The sequence below is a fragment of the Amphiprion ocellaris genome, chromosome 4 (assembly GCF_022539595.1).
Source record: "Amphiprion ocellaris isolate individual 3 ecotype Okinawa chromosome 4, ASM2253959v1, whole genome shotgun sequence".
Taxonomy (NCBI): domain Eukaryota; kingdom Metazoa; phylum Chordata; class Actinopteri; family Pomacentridae; genus Amphiprion; species Amphiprion ocellaris.
This window is the reverse complement of record NC_072769.1, coordinates 34,842,574-34,857,345: the sequence shown is the minus strand read 5'-3', so window position 1 is coordinate 34,857,345 and position 14,772 is coordinate 34,842,574. Positions and strand designations below refer to the sequence as shown.

At 38.7% G+C, this 14,772-nt stretch overlaps 1 protein-coding gene across 5 annotated transcripts in view; it reads right to left on the bottom strand.

Annotated features, from left to right (window-relative positions):
- LOC111569979 (potassium voltage-gated channel subfamily KQT member 5-like) overlaps nucleotides 1-14,772 on the bottom strand; it is a 178,200-nt gene that overhangs the window by 28,840 nt on the left and 134,588 nt on the right. The window lies entirely within an intron of this gene.

Genomic DNA, 14,772 nt, shown 5'->3' with positions numbered 1-14,772 from the left:
GCAGCTAATCAACGTCATTGACAGGCGTCCTTATGTGCAGCCATCGTTGTTGTCATAGATATGAATGAGTAGATAAGACACGCCCCCTTTGAGCTGCGTGCTACTGCGAGGCTAAGCTAGTGGGGGAAAAGTTTCGGTGCATTCCGTTGATGTAGACGGTGTGAAAACGGAAACAAGTATGCCGGCTCACTGTGCTGCATACAGTTACACACTGCGTCGTACGATTGAGACAAGGAAACTTGGAATGACTTTTCATAGGTAAGAATAGTTTTTGGCTCTTTTTTCATTATGAAATCTTGTTGAGAGCTTCCAGTCTATGAGAGCTAACTAGTTAGCCACTAGCAAAACACTAAGGCGAGCGAGCAGCTTGACAACCAAATACCAGACGATTAATAGTAGCTGTAGTATAGTTGTACAAGCAGTAGTAGTAATACTAAAAGTACAAGCAGCAGTAGTAGTATAAACAGCTGTTAGAGTCATAGAAGTAGTATCAGCATTTGTAATAATATTACAAGTTGTAGTAGCAGTGCCAGTATCAGCAGCAGTAGTGTACTACTACTAGTAGTAGTCGCATTGCTATTACTACCACCAATACTACCAATAGTAGTTATAAAGCCTAACTCATGTATATCCAGATTACCATCTATGTTCTTCCTCCAAACCCATTTCATGATTGGGATTACAGGCAGTTCTTTAGGACTGCTCACATTCGTTGAAATGTTACTAAACAAGGTTATACTTATCAAATTAAATAGCTCTGGTCTCCAGTATATTGGCGAATTTGGTTCTTTGTACTTAATTTATTAGCATGATTTCTTTTTAATATGTTGTGTACAGACTTAATTACTTCTCTGTCTACTTTTCTTACTCCATGTAGGTTTCCCAGAGACTATGGGTTGAGGAGGAATTGGAAGTTTGTCGGCTTAGACCTGGTGTCATTCCATCAGTGTTAAACTTCCCGGCTCATCTTGGAAGAGCACGTGCCAGAAAGACCACGACCAAGCAGCCTTGAGATCTTAGGCAGCGTCTCCCTGAGGTGGGTGTCGATAGTGTTCACGGTCAGGTCTGTGGTAATCCCGTCAAAAAACAACAAAACAAACAAAAAAAAATCTAGATTATAAATCAACATGTAACCAAAGCACTCTGTGTATAACGCCATAGTATAGGATGTAGTTCAGAAAATGTCAAAGTATAGTATACTCAAGACTAACATAGTATGGCCTGTAGTTCATAGTACAGCATGTTGGCAAGAAAAAAAACCAAAACATAGATTATTATGAGGTTTAAAAAGCGTAAAATGATAGGATGTTGCCTAAAATTGTCATGTATGATATGTGGTTCAAAAAATGTCATAGTGCAGTATATTGTCAAAATAGTATGTAATTCAAGAAAACATCAGAGTATAATATGTCATCTAAAAAATTCCATAGAATAGTAATTTCATTGCACAAGTAAAAGTATAGTAACTTTTAAAACTGTTCGAGTTCTTATATGTTGCTACAAAAAACAAAAAAAACTAAAACAAAAAAGGTCATAGTAATATGTCAATTAAAAAAGCCTATAGTATAGCGTGTCGCCCAACAAATATCATAGTATAGCATGTGGCTCTAAAAACGTCACAGTATAGCCTTTAGTCCACAGCTGTCAGTAGGTGAGGAGCAACACAAAAACAGTCCAAACGCTGGTTTCCAGACGGTTAGACGAGAATTTATTTGAAAGAGTAAGTTTACAACAACACAACATGTGAGGGGGTTACAAAACAAATGGGTGTTAGTAAAATAAACATAAATAAACAGAACTAAAAGTGAACTTCTTGTTGACATTGATGGGCATTCCAACCAGGAACAAAGTAAAAGATAATCAATACGAAAAAAAAACCTCTTCCTGTTCACCTCTTAAAACCCAAAAACACACCGCAGTAGCACCCTAAACTAAAACTACCAATGGGTTCTCTGTTTTCCTTTTTGAACTATTCAAAGGTTCCTCTCTGTCTCCCCACACATCCACCAACCACTGGAACACATCTCCAAAGTTCTGCCGGGCCAGCTCAGCTTCCCCTCAGAAGAAGTTCCGCCAGCTGAAGGAGCCTTTTGAGAGGCAGCTGGCATCGTGATTGGACTGTACTTTGGTCTGTTCCAATCCAGCTTCAGCTCCAGAGACGGCAGGCGGGACGAGTCAACGGAGGCTGGGTGGACGAAGGCATGCAGCTGAGTACAATCCAGAAAACAACAGAGGAGGAGTGCAGCGACCCAGAGCCAGAACAAGCAGAGTAGCATCGTATGTCTCTTAGAAAACATCATAGTACAGCCTTTGGTATGAAAAAACACCATCATATACATCGTATATTGTACAAATAACAAGTCCAAGGAAAGAGACATACATTGTAGAATTGTAGTAATTGTGGGCTGACTGATTTACTGATTATCAGTATTTTATTTTTCACTGATTTACGGTAATAAATACATTTAAAAATGGTTCTACTTTGGCTCTGAACCTTTATCTACCTGTGGTCGCTCTGTCTTCTGGAGTGATTTGATTGGTTATACGTAACGAGTAAAACTCCTTTAACTTAACATCTGTAAACAAAACAAAAATGTATCAACAAAGTTTTCTGTTAGAGTTTGTGTTCTTCTAAGTTTAACTCCAAGATTTTAAATACTTTCATTTACTGCAAATGAATATCTACTCCAAATCTCTCACTAATAATCATTATCAGCCTTAAAAACCCACAAAACACCCCTCTACACTCCACCACACTTAGTAAAGTCTGGTTCCCCCTTCTATAAATCTGCTTGGAATCTTCCACTTCCTGTTTGTCAAAGTGGCCTTCTACCTGGACAGGTTTTGTTGGAGCTCATGCAACAAACATTTTGGGTAACTGCACTTTAATATGGATGGATGACACTTAATTAGAGTCTGTTTTAATGAGACTGAGTTAAGATGTGTAGCTCTGTCATTAAATAGTAAATTATTTCTCAGAATTCACAGAGAAAAGTCTGAAATGTTTGCTAGGTTAGCGTCCCACATGTTCTTTGGCTCAGCTAAAGCTAACTCTCACCACCTTCTGGATCTCGAGTTGCTTGTTGTTAAATTATCTTGCTAGAGGTGCTGAAGCTCAGAAAGTCTGAGATGTTTGTTCAGAATAAGCTCATTCTCAAGTCTTATCTGAACTGTCCTCTTTTGTTTGAACTTTCCCTAAACTTAGGAGTTAATGACAGAGCAGCACATCCAGACTCAGTCTCATTTATGTAGAGATTAAACTTCAGTGTCATTCATTGATGTTAAAGTGCAGTTTTTCAAATGTTTGTTGCACATGCTCCCGACCAAAGCAGTCCAGGTGGAAGACAATGTGAAGAGAAAGCTCCAGAGGATGAATATCACACATTTACGTTGGAAATAAATGTCCTTTAATTAGACATTGTCATGCAAAAGTTGGATTTCCCTTTAATGATGTTCAAATATTTGTTGAGTGTTTTGTTGATGTTGGTTTCTAAATGTTTTCTGACGCTCGGCCCCAAAGATTAAAACCTTTTCCGGCTCACAAGCTGCAACAATTCACACATTATCAACTATCTTTCTGACTAAACTAAGATAAAAAGTGAAAAACTGTCTGATTCCTGCATCATGAATGTAAATCTTTTTGGGTTTTATGACAGTAAACTGAATATATTTGGGGCTGACATTTTATAAACCAAAACAAGAAATGAATTACTGCAGAAAACAATCAACAGATTAATGAACAAAGGAAAATGTGTTTTCCAACATATATGGCTGAATTACTCCAACATTACAAGATACATGCAATTTTAATTCAATTTTATTTATATAATGCCAATTACAGGTCAAATCGTCTCAAGACGCTTTATTTTTATATTTTTTTGTCATATTTAAATATGACAAAGTAAGAAATTTCAACCTCTTGACTAATCTAATATATTATTTGGTTTTTAAGAGATTAATCGACAATTAAAATAAGTTTCTCCACTAAAACTAATAAACATGAGGTCAAATAGAAGGAACAGTTTTAAATACTGCAGTCCCACGACGACAAGAATAAAGTTTGTCAACAAAAAGTAAATCTGCTGGTGGATTCTATTAAAGTCCTAATAAATGATAATAAAGTGTGATACTAAAGATTTGTGGTGCTAAAAATGTCCAAGTAAAGATATCAAGTTGAACATGTGGATGGAGGTTTATAAAAGTTGACCTCCCTTCATTTCTCTGGAGCGACTCCATGGATTTTATGGATGGTGGTTAAAGACCTGCTCTTCTAGTCGTCGTCCTTCTAGTTGCTCTAAAAAGTCAGTCCATCCTGGCCGACTTCAACACCTCTTCATGACAACTTGTTCTGCCTCTGACCTGGTGGAAACGCCAGAAACTCGGGAAAACCCGTGGAGACTCGAAGAACTCGTGGAGACTCGAAAAACTCGTCAGGGCGGGGGAAGGTGTGGTGGGTGGTGGGGGGAGGTGGGGGAGTAGAGGGGGGAGGCCGCCACCCACCTCCCCACCTACTCTCCGCCCTGACTCCACCCAGACTCCACCTTGGCTCCGCCCATGTGGTCACTTCAGGAACTACGATGCCAAAGGGACGACGAATTTATTTTTTTTCATCTGATCTGTAGCTCAGTGAGTTAAGGATTTGCCTGTGGAGCTGCAGGTCGCTGGTTCAAGACCAGACCCTTCTTAAATTTTCATCGAAATCCTGACAAAGACAAAGAAAGAAAACTGCCGGTGGTGGGTCTTGAACCTGCGACCCTCCGCTTGGCAGTCTCTCTTCTTATCCCCCTGAGCTACTCGCTCAGATACTAATTCTTCTTTTTTTTGCGCATTTATCATCTATTTTTTCCTCGTTTTCAAGTTTTTTTTTAACTTGAGTCTCGACTCGACCGTTTTTCTCAGGAGGTTGGACTTCAGCCTTTGTGCTGGAGGGTGGAACCCTCAGTTCCAAGACTTTCCAAAGCCTCCACACCTCCCGAGTCCTCAGGACCTGAGCTTTCACACAGTCTGAGGGCTGAAATTTTCTAAGTCCCACAGTAGTTCTCTGTTAGATTGAACTTTCAGACAGTCCAAGGACTGATATCTTCTAAGTTCCTGAGTAGTTCTCTGTTAGTTTGAACCTTCAGACAGTCTGAGGACTGAAGTTTTGAAAGTTTCTCAGTACTTCTCTGTTAGTTTGAACCTTTAGACAGTCTGAGGGCTGAAATTCTAAAAGTTCCTGAGTAGTTCTCTGTTAGTTTGAACCTTCAGACAGTCTGAGGACTGAAGTTTTGAAAGTTTCTCAGTACTTCTCTGTTAGTTTGAACCTTTAGACAGTCTGAGGACTGAAATTTTAAAAGTTCCTGAGTACTTGTCTGTTAGTTTGAACCTTCAGACAGTCTGAGGGCTGAAGTTTTAATAGTTTCTCAGTACTTCTCTGTTAGTTTGAACTTTCTGGTTAACAGAAGCCTTAAAACTTGTGACCATGAGTCTTGATTTCACATTTAGACCATCCATCTGAGTTCTTCTCAGACCTTCACCTGTGGGTTTTTTAGAAATCCTTAACAAACTTTGATTCTCTTCACTGAACAGTAAAGTTTGTGGACATCAGAAGGTAACATTAGTTTGATCGATGCCTTCAACTACTAGTAGACTTTATCTGGAAAGGAGTTTTCTGAAATTCTGAGTTCTTAGTAAATCTGTCCACAATCAAACCAAGAACATAGAAAGAGGAAATGTTTGAAGAAACAACTTGATGTTTTCTTTTCAGACTAGAAAACAGCTTTAAGAACTTAATCTGCTTTTGCTCTTTTTCATCCTTTTATTGTCTCTTCTGTTTAATTTGATCTTCTAAAGTTTAACTGGTGTCTTTTCAAATGTTTTGTCTTTAGTTTGATTCTTCTTAAACGTTTAGTTTTGCTCATTTCTCACTTTTTATTCTTTTCTAATGTCTGATTTGATTTAGAAATGTTTTGTCTTTTTAATGTTTAATTGTTGTTTCAAATGTTTTATCGGAGTGTTTGAATTTTTTTTCTTTCCCAATATTTAATTTTTCGCTTAAATCTTTGTTAAATGTTTTACCACCTTTTAATGTTTAATTTTCTTTTAAAATGATTCATTGTACTTTCTGTTTAATTCTTATTTGAAGTTTTATTGTGTTTAAGATTTAATTTTCTAATTAAACATTGAATTTTTTAATTAAATGTTTTGTCTTTTTAAAGGTTCAATAATCTAATTAAATGTTTTGTATTTTTTTAAATGTTTAATATAATTCTTGTTTGAAAAATATAGTTTTTTAAATGTTTAATATAACTCTTGTTTAAAAAGTGTTATTTTTTAAATGTGTAATTATCTGAAGTATTTTCTCTGTAATTTTTAATAATGTGATTTTAAAAATTTTGTTTAATTTCATACTTACATGTTTTGTAACGTGTTTGATTATCTAATTCAATATTTTGTCTGTTTAATATCATTTAATTGTATTTAATGTTTCATTTTATTAAACAGACAAAATATTGAATTAGATAATCAAATATCAAAAATCAAAATAATACTTTTTAAACAAGAGTTATATTAAACATTTAAAAAATAATACTTTTTAAACAAGTTATATTAAACATTTAAAAAATAATACTTTTTAAACAAGAATTATATTAAACATTTAAAAAATAATACTTTTTAAACAAGAGTTATATTAAACATTTAAAAATAATACTTTTTAATCAAGAATTATATTAAACATTTAAAAAATACTTAAAAATTTTTTTTAAGTTTTATTGTAATAATTTTTCCCCCTTTGATTTAATTGCTTCTTGTTATGTAGTTATTTCTTTAATCTTCTTTTTCTGTCAAGATTTTAACCCCAACCTTAAAAATGAAATAAACCCTTAAATCACAATGAAAATACTTCTGTTGTCACAATCATGAGTTAGTCACTTATTCAGTTTATCAATTCAACTTTATTTGTTTAGCACCTTTTACACAGATGACAAAACTAAACAAGCAAAGAGAAAAAACTATGCTTAAAGTATGATTAAACCTCAAAAACATTTTTTTTAAAAAAAGATTTAACATGGTAATAAAATATGTTGTGTCCAGGGGATGGAGAGAGTTTATTGAAGTCTTCTTGGGCTCACAGGGGAAATCATTTAAAATATAAACTTGATTTTCAGTCTAAGGAAACTGGAAACTGCAGAGGGACAGAAGAACCAACAATATCGCCTGTTTTCTCCTTTAATGAGTCGACTCTTCTTGTGCTTTCAGACCAAAGAACTACAGACTCTTCACAACCTGCTCAAACTCTTGGTACAGGACCTCACCACACGGGTCAAGAAGGTTTCCTTCTCATTTCTACGCTGAAGCTCACCTTCTCCTGCTCAAACTGCTGACAAATGTTTCTGCTGCTCTAAAGTCTGCTCTCCAGAACTTCCTAAAAACTCTCAAAGTCTCTTCTGCTGCAGGTTGCTTTGTAGAACTGTTCCAGAAAACCTCACTAAACCACATGGAGGGGCCTCAAGATAGTCGTCCAAACGGAACCGTACAAAAACCAAACTAACACAACCTAAACGCTAAAGTCTCCTGCAGCCTACCAGAGAACCTCTGAGAACAGAGAATCAGGACAGGAACTCTTACCTTCTGGACAACCAACACTGGTTCTCAAACAAGAATACAGAATGTGTCTGACCAAAAACCTCTGAAGACTCACTACAGCCAAGATAAAGACACAACTCAGCTGCACCAAATCCACTAATCACTGCACACATTAGCACCATGTGCTAACTGTGGCTAAAGAATCACATTTGCCAAGACAACTATCCAGTGCAAAGCCCTAAAACACACCAAGAAACACATAAAAGACGATTTTACTGCTGGAAGCTGCAAGCCAACGCCTGAAGAACAAACTAAAGCAATGGAGTCAAACCCGGTTCAGTGGTGAACAGAAGCAGAGGAAATGTTTGTCTGCAGCTAAATAAAGCAGGAAGACACTGAGCTGCTCAGGTGTTCCTGATAACACCAAGCAGCCACCTGGACAGCCAATAGGAACACAGCTTACTGGAAGTCCAGAGGGCTGGGTTAGTGAAGGAAATTTAGTTTAAAGTTGAAGCAGAAAGTTAACAAAGAAAGTTGAAAACCACCTTCTGATACCTGAAATCTCTGAGTTTTCACACAAAGAACACCTGAACATGTCAAACTGGCTTCATAGTAGAACCATCATTGTAAAAACGTCATAGTATGGTGTGTTGCTCAAAAAACATTAGGACCCGGCTGTCAGGGGACAAACATGTAAGAAACATGAGAACAGAGAGAACTCAACCAGTAGGTCACAGTTTATCATCCCCCAGTCATCTCCTGAAGTCCATATGGTGAGAGACATCAGTATCTGGTTGTTCATTTACCAGAGGATGCTTATAATCATGCTGATGTGGTCTGTACTCTACAGTATTTTAGTGACTCAATAAATGCCTAAGTTGTTTTTTTAAAAATGCTTTTTAGTTTTTAATAAACATTTAAGAGCCTATATGTAATCAATAAATGGCCTTTGCCTATCTTAAGAAAAATTCACTCAGAACTGATATGTTAACAGTACTAAATAAATAAATACATGCATATACACAAAAATAAGTTAATACATTAACTGTGTTAAGATAAGATTTAGATTTTAATAAAAGTTGTTTATGTTTTTGCAGAATCCAGTATTACTCACTGGTTGGTCATTACATTTTGTTAGTTTGATTTCACTGTTTAAAATGATGCCACCTCTTTTCAGACAGAACCTGTGATAATAAAACAATACAAAATTTTTAGTTCCGTGTTAATAAAGCACTTAAAGCTTTAAGTATGGCTAAATGCTTTTTTCAGAATTAAATATATCACTCCTTAGGTGGTAGTGGCCCCAAGTTCAGTAAAGTTGGAAAGATATTAACAGATTCGGACTTCCAGCATCAATAACTCATTAGATATAGGTTGTCAAAACATAAACGGTGCCTCTTTCCCATTGTTGCAAGGCAGACAATGTGCTACAAGCCCAGTTTTATCAAAAGTAGCTGTCTTTCAAGCTACAGGAATAACATTGTGTCTATGGAGTGAACAGGGTCCGTCTGCAATTTGCAAAACCGCTGCAACAGTAAAGAGAGACAAATATTCAATAACTTCACTCTTATACATTGTAGTGTCACTAAAATCACTGCAGCCTTCAACTGGCTCCTGTTGTCAAAGTGTTTTAACAGAAATGTAAATGCTGTAATTTGATTCTTTTAATAAACCATGTAACTTGAATGGATGTGATGCTGGTGTGACCACAGTGCACACGTCTGATGTTGTTCACAGTGGTCCAAGGGACGCTCAGGGAGTTTGTGTGTTTGCTCAGACTCAGGAAAAATTAGAGGGAACATAACTTATGTGTGAGAAATAAATAGCCTGATTAACACACAAGTCACGCACTTATTCCATATTTGGTGTTATAATAGTGCTGAAAGATCATCATCATTCAATGTGCAAGCAGATTTTCTAGTAAAGGAAAGGGTTTGGTTCTTAAAATTCCCAAAAATAAGGAGGTATAGCAAATTTCAATGAAAAAAATAGGCCAAAATAGGTATTAAACTCAAACTTACTTCCCCCAGAACTGTACTCCACTGAGTGTCTGAAGTATTTTTGGTTGGATCTTTGTCAGAAACAGTTACAAACTCTGTCTGTGAAGATTATACACAGAATTGCTTGCAGTAAGTCAGCTGTAAAGTTGAGCAACACCTGTTTAAAAGTTTGAAAAACTCTAAATGTGTGGCTGAATAATAATCTCAACAACTCCTTTAGTCCCCAATATCATCTTTTACTTCCCCCCCAATTTTGTTTCATATATAATTTAGTTTAAATAAATGGCAACGGAGCCCCATGCTGTGTCCTCTGTGTAGTCAGCGGGGTATTGTTAGTGCCGAGTCCTGCTGATTGCCATCATAGCCATTGAACCCTATTGGTAACAGTATAAGTGAGATTTAAGCCTTGGTAACATGAGAGTGTGGAGGTGATTGATGTGAAATATGCCCTCCCTCATTGACTGGATGAACTCCATTTTCTGCTCCTAATGCAGAAATCACTCCGGGTCCCCAGCATAATGATTTACGATGAATCTGTGTCAATGTTGAACTCGGCAAACCCCACGTAATCCATCTTGCAGATATACCTACCTACCCCGCCCCACCTTGCCGGCTCTCGCCCGCCCGTCCCCTGCCTTCACGAAAAGGGAAAGTAAGGAATGCAGCTCTCTCTCTCTCTACGTCTGTAAGTGTTGAATCCATTACAGGGCTGATGTGTAATCACAGAGGACCTCTGTGCCCTCTCAGACTGTAATTACCTGGATACAGATACTCCCTCACTCCATCCCCTAGAGCTGCTCCAAAGCAAAACTCCGTTAACCGGCATGCAGCGCTCTCAGCCTGCCTATCTGGGTGGCAGTGTGGAGATACAGTTGAGAGATGGGGGGTGCTGTGAGAAATAATCATGGTTAAAATTGCATTTAAGTAATGGGATTTTGACCTTGCAGTGTGTAATGGCCATAGTTCACTTCAGAGACTGAACAGGGCAAAGCCGAAGTCCGCCCCCTCCTTCTTCTTCTTCCCTGCATATAGAAATCTTCGGAGGACTGTACATGCAACATAACTGCACCGTGAAATCAACCCCCGTTGTCAGTCTTTGTCTCTCTTACACAGTGACACCACTGTTGCTGCTGACAAACATTATCTTGTGTGTGATCATGTGCACAGTGTCATCCCCCATCCTCCTCCTTCTCCTCCTTCCTTTTTTAAATTTTTTTTTCAGAATAAGTCAAAGTGGAGCTGGCTGTGTAGACACAGTAGGTTGTCACACTGTGTCAAGCGCTGGTGTCAGCATTGCATCTGTTGCAGTCACATCTGAGGAGACACGAGGAAAAACGTCTCTCTGTTGACTTCATCTGTTTGTTTGGCAGCCTGCCTGATTGCTGGGGTGTGTAGTGGCGAAGAGAAGCGCCGGCTCAGTCGGTGCAACAAACCTAATCCTCCTTCGCCGGGAAAACGGAGGGAATCCTGCACCCCAAATAAACACGGTTACTGCGAGTTCCCATGTCTCCCACATGGCAGCAGGCCTGGCATTGGAAGTCTTTGTTGCTCATCTAGAATACATTCTGTAAAGAGAATGAGGCATATAAAATGGTTGGGAATGTGAGGAATATGTTTATTTGCATTTTTGACTAGAATACATAAATAGAGTCAGTCAGAATCAAAGACTTTCTTTTACCCACTGAGAAATCTTTTAAGGTCATGAAGATAGTGCACGACAATGGCTTGGATAAATAAAAAAGCATTTCCACAGCAAAAAAAAAACATTTCTCCACCAACATGTGGCAGAGGGAACACCTTAAAGAAGTTGCTAACAAAAATAGTCAAACAGTATCTTAAGTAAGAAGCTAAAAGTAGAAGAAGGTAAGAGTAGCTGCAACAGGTTACATGCACAGTGACGTTATATAGAAAAAAACTGGAAACAAGAAGCTTGGCTTTGTGCAAAGGTGACAAATAAGTTGGACCAGTGTGATAAAGCTCACTAAAATCTGAATAATACATTATGTCATACGTTCAACTCCAGTGAAACAGGTTTTGCACTGAATAAACAGGAGAAAAATAATGAGTTTTAATTGTGAAATTAGGTCAGATTTGCTTCAGGTAGACAGAACCAATCCAGCTTTTTCTCCCATGCAGTGGAGAAAAACACAACATATCGATAATAATGCCAAGATTGCAGCAGCTATAGTGACCCGACTGTTTATCATCCTGCTACACCTGCGTCATTAGTTGTAAGGCTCCCCTCTTATCACAAACTTGTTCAAATGAAAAAGGTTGTTTTTTTTATCATGTTCTACAACTTTTGCAGAAACCGAGCCAAAAACGAGAAATGGCTGCAGGACAGAACATCGTTAATTAGCCCTAATGAGCTTATTCCTTAGCAGGCTGCCATTGTGGTAGAAATACAAAAAGTTGGCCCACGCCGGCCGTTGGATCGACATTAATGGCCAAGCGAAAGAGTTGAGGTGTCGCTTTGAACAGCAAGAACCGGCACCTGTACCTGATCAAAACTTCTAAGATTTTTACACCGGTCCACTCGGAATGAGTAGAACTTAATAAGTAAGGTTTTTTGAAGCTGACCGTGACACCAGCTGAACCCTGACGCCCTCACATGATTAATAGCATTATAGTAAGTCATTTTTTTTTACTATTTCTTTTCCTCTAAGAAAAGAATTGTTTGAGGCTGTCTGATCAAAACATTCAAACGTTTTATTGGTCCAGCTGTCAAAGAAAGCAGACTTTTGCATTTGGCAGCTTGAATCATTGTGTCTGGATGGGAAACGAACACGAAATTGATGGACTCACTGAAGAAAAATCTCCTTATGGTCAGAATGAAGGCTGCTACTGCGACTGATTAGGGTTTCAATGCAAATAAACACCCTGTGCTTTGAGGAAGGAGAACTCCAGGAGCCAAATAGTGACTGACTTTTTCTTGCTTGTGTAGCTGCACATCTGGAATCCAAGTTTGGAGTGAGAAGAGTCCACATAATCAGTTGCAAATGTTCACACAAAGGCACCAGGCTTCATAAATATGTATTCCTCAGATACAGGAAGAGAATAGCAGGTGATTGACGATTAAATCTGACGTTAAAAACAAAACCGGCGGTTATTACAATAACGTGGGCCAGCCAATGCGAAATCCACATGTGAGGAAGATGCAGATGCGTAGAGGATTCAAACTGGCCTCCACCTTGGGCTCGTCGAAGTGATCAAAGCTGACACCCATCTGCTATTAATTCCACTTTATTGACAATCATCCAAAGCCACTGAGACAGCAACTGTGTTTGACCCGTCATTCAGGCTCATTGCGCTGCCATATGCTGATGTTTTGATGATATGTGGGAACCAGAGGAAGGTGGAATCCGGTTTATAACTTAAGTCGAAATGCAGACCACTTGATCTGATGAACATAAATATACTCAAGATGCTCACATGGGTACCAGCACCAAGTCTTTTACTTATTAGCCAACTGTTCAGTTCTGCAGCATCACAACACACTTTAATACTGTACGCCATGCATTATCGGAGCATACTTTGACAATTTCTGACAAGTTTGTGACAAAGAGGAGTTGTTGCTGCATTTATGATCTAAACCTTTGGGCTCATGATCACAATTTCACCCATTTCTCACCAAAATCCCATTAATCTAATGTTCGGTTTTTGCTCCTGAAAGTTTTCTCCGTCCTTTGCTGCCTTTGTTGTCCAACGTTGGAATGATAATCAAAAAATGTCAGACTGTTTGGATTTCTGTGATCCTTCATAGATGTGCGATTAGCATAAACCACATAAGCCAAGCTAAACTGGCTGAAATCGCAGTGGGATCCTTATTTGTTAAGGCGTGACGCCTCATACCCCGTGTGTCCTGCTTTCAGCTTTCTCGTGGTGCCAGCGCATACCCTTGAGTCCCGGTAGCGAAACCCCCCGGGTGGAGGCAGATCACATTTTACACACCGGCACATGCACTCGCCCACATGCACATGCACCCAGAGACACAAACAAAGCACAAATATGCACTCATATTCATGCAATAACTGTCTTTCGAGCACACACACACACACACACTTCCCTGCACGCTCCTTCACAGTCCACAAACACACCTATTTCTTGATTAATTGGATGCCCTGTCTAAGCTTCCTGAATTATGCTTTGACATAGGTTATAATTAAATAAGACAAATTCAGGAAGTGTATGAAAGCCCTCATTTCCCGAACAGAAATGTGAGTTTTAATTTACCTCATGCCGAGACAAGCTGTGGTCACCTGCGGAGAGCCAATTCACCGTGCGTCGCTCGGCGCATGATGTCTGGCTCGGACAGAACGCAGCGTTAAAACAAAAAAAAAAAGAAAGAAAAAATACTCCCCCCCCAATGCCAATTTATGGAATGGCGGTCAAATATTTATCCAGTTGATGAGCTGGGCTGAGCAGCTCCTCCCTGACAATAATTAAAGACAAACCCCAGCTAAAGGTGAGCCATGACATCATTTCGCAACGATCTGGTTTGAATAAGAGGTGGTGGACAATGTAAAAGCAATGTGATTATTTTTTTTTTTAGGATGAATATAAGTAACAAGGAGAACTGAACCTTTCACCTCCACCAGAAGGTACAACAAACCCCTGCTTAACATGGAACACTGGAATCCTAGTTAATTCTCTCATCTGAGGATATTCCCCAATCTTCTACTGAACACACTCATGCAACAGACTTGAAAAGCTGTGCCTCTATGCCCTTATTCCCCATATGGTTGCCTGCTACCTCCTCAGTGGAAGCTAGAGACGTCGGCATGAATGGGTATGAATGGGATGCCGGGTTGTGTGCTGTGGGAAGGGCCTGTTGAGAGATGCTGGGGTTTCTCAGACAGGGATCACAGCCTGAGGTGCTGCGTGTGTCCAATGAACAGCGCTCAGCACCCTGGGATCACAATGAGAGCAGAGCAGTTCTGAAAATCAATAAACTGCTGGAGCTCTCCTTGGTCTCCTTCATAGAGAAATAACAGCATGCCAGAGTCTATCTGTGTCTCTCTATTTTTCGTTCTGTCTCTTTTAATACCCTCCTCAGCTTCTGTTTTCGTACAAACGCACCCACACATGCGCACAAAAAGCGTCTCGGTAAACACTGACACATTTATTCTTTCTGCAATGAGGATATTTTCTATATGTCGTGTGGTTAAATGTGCCCTTATAAATGTCAAAGCTAATCCATAACAAC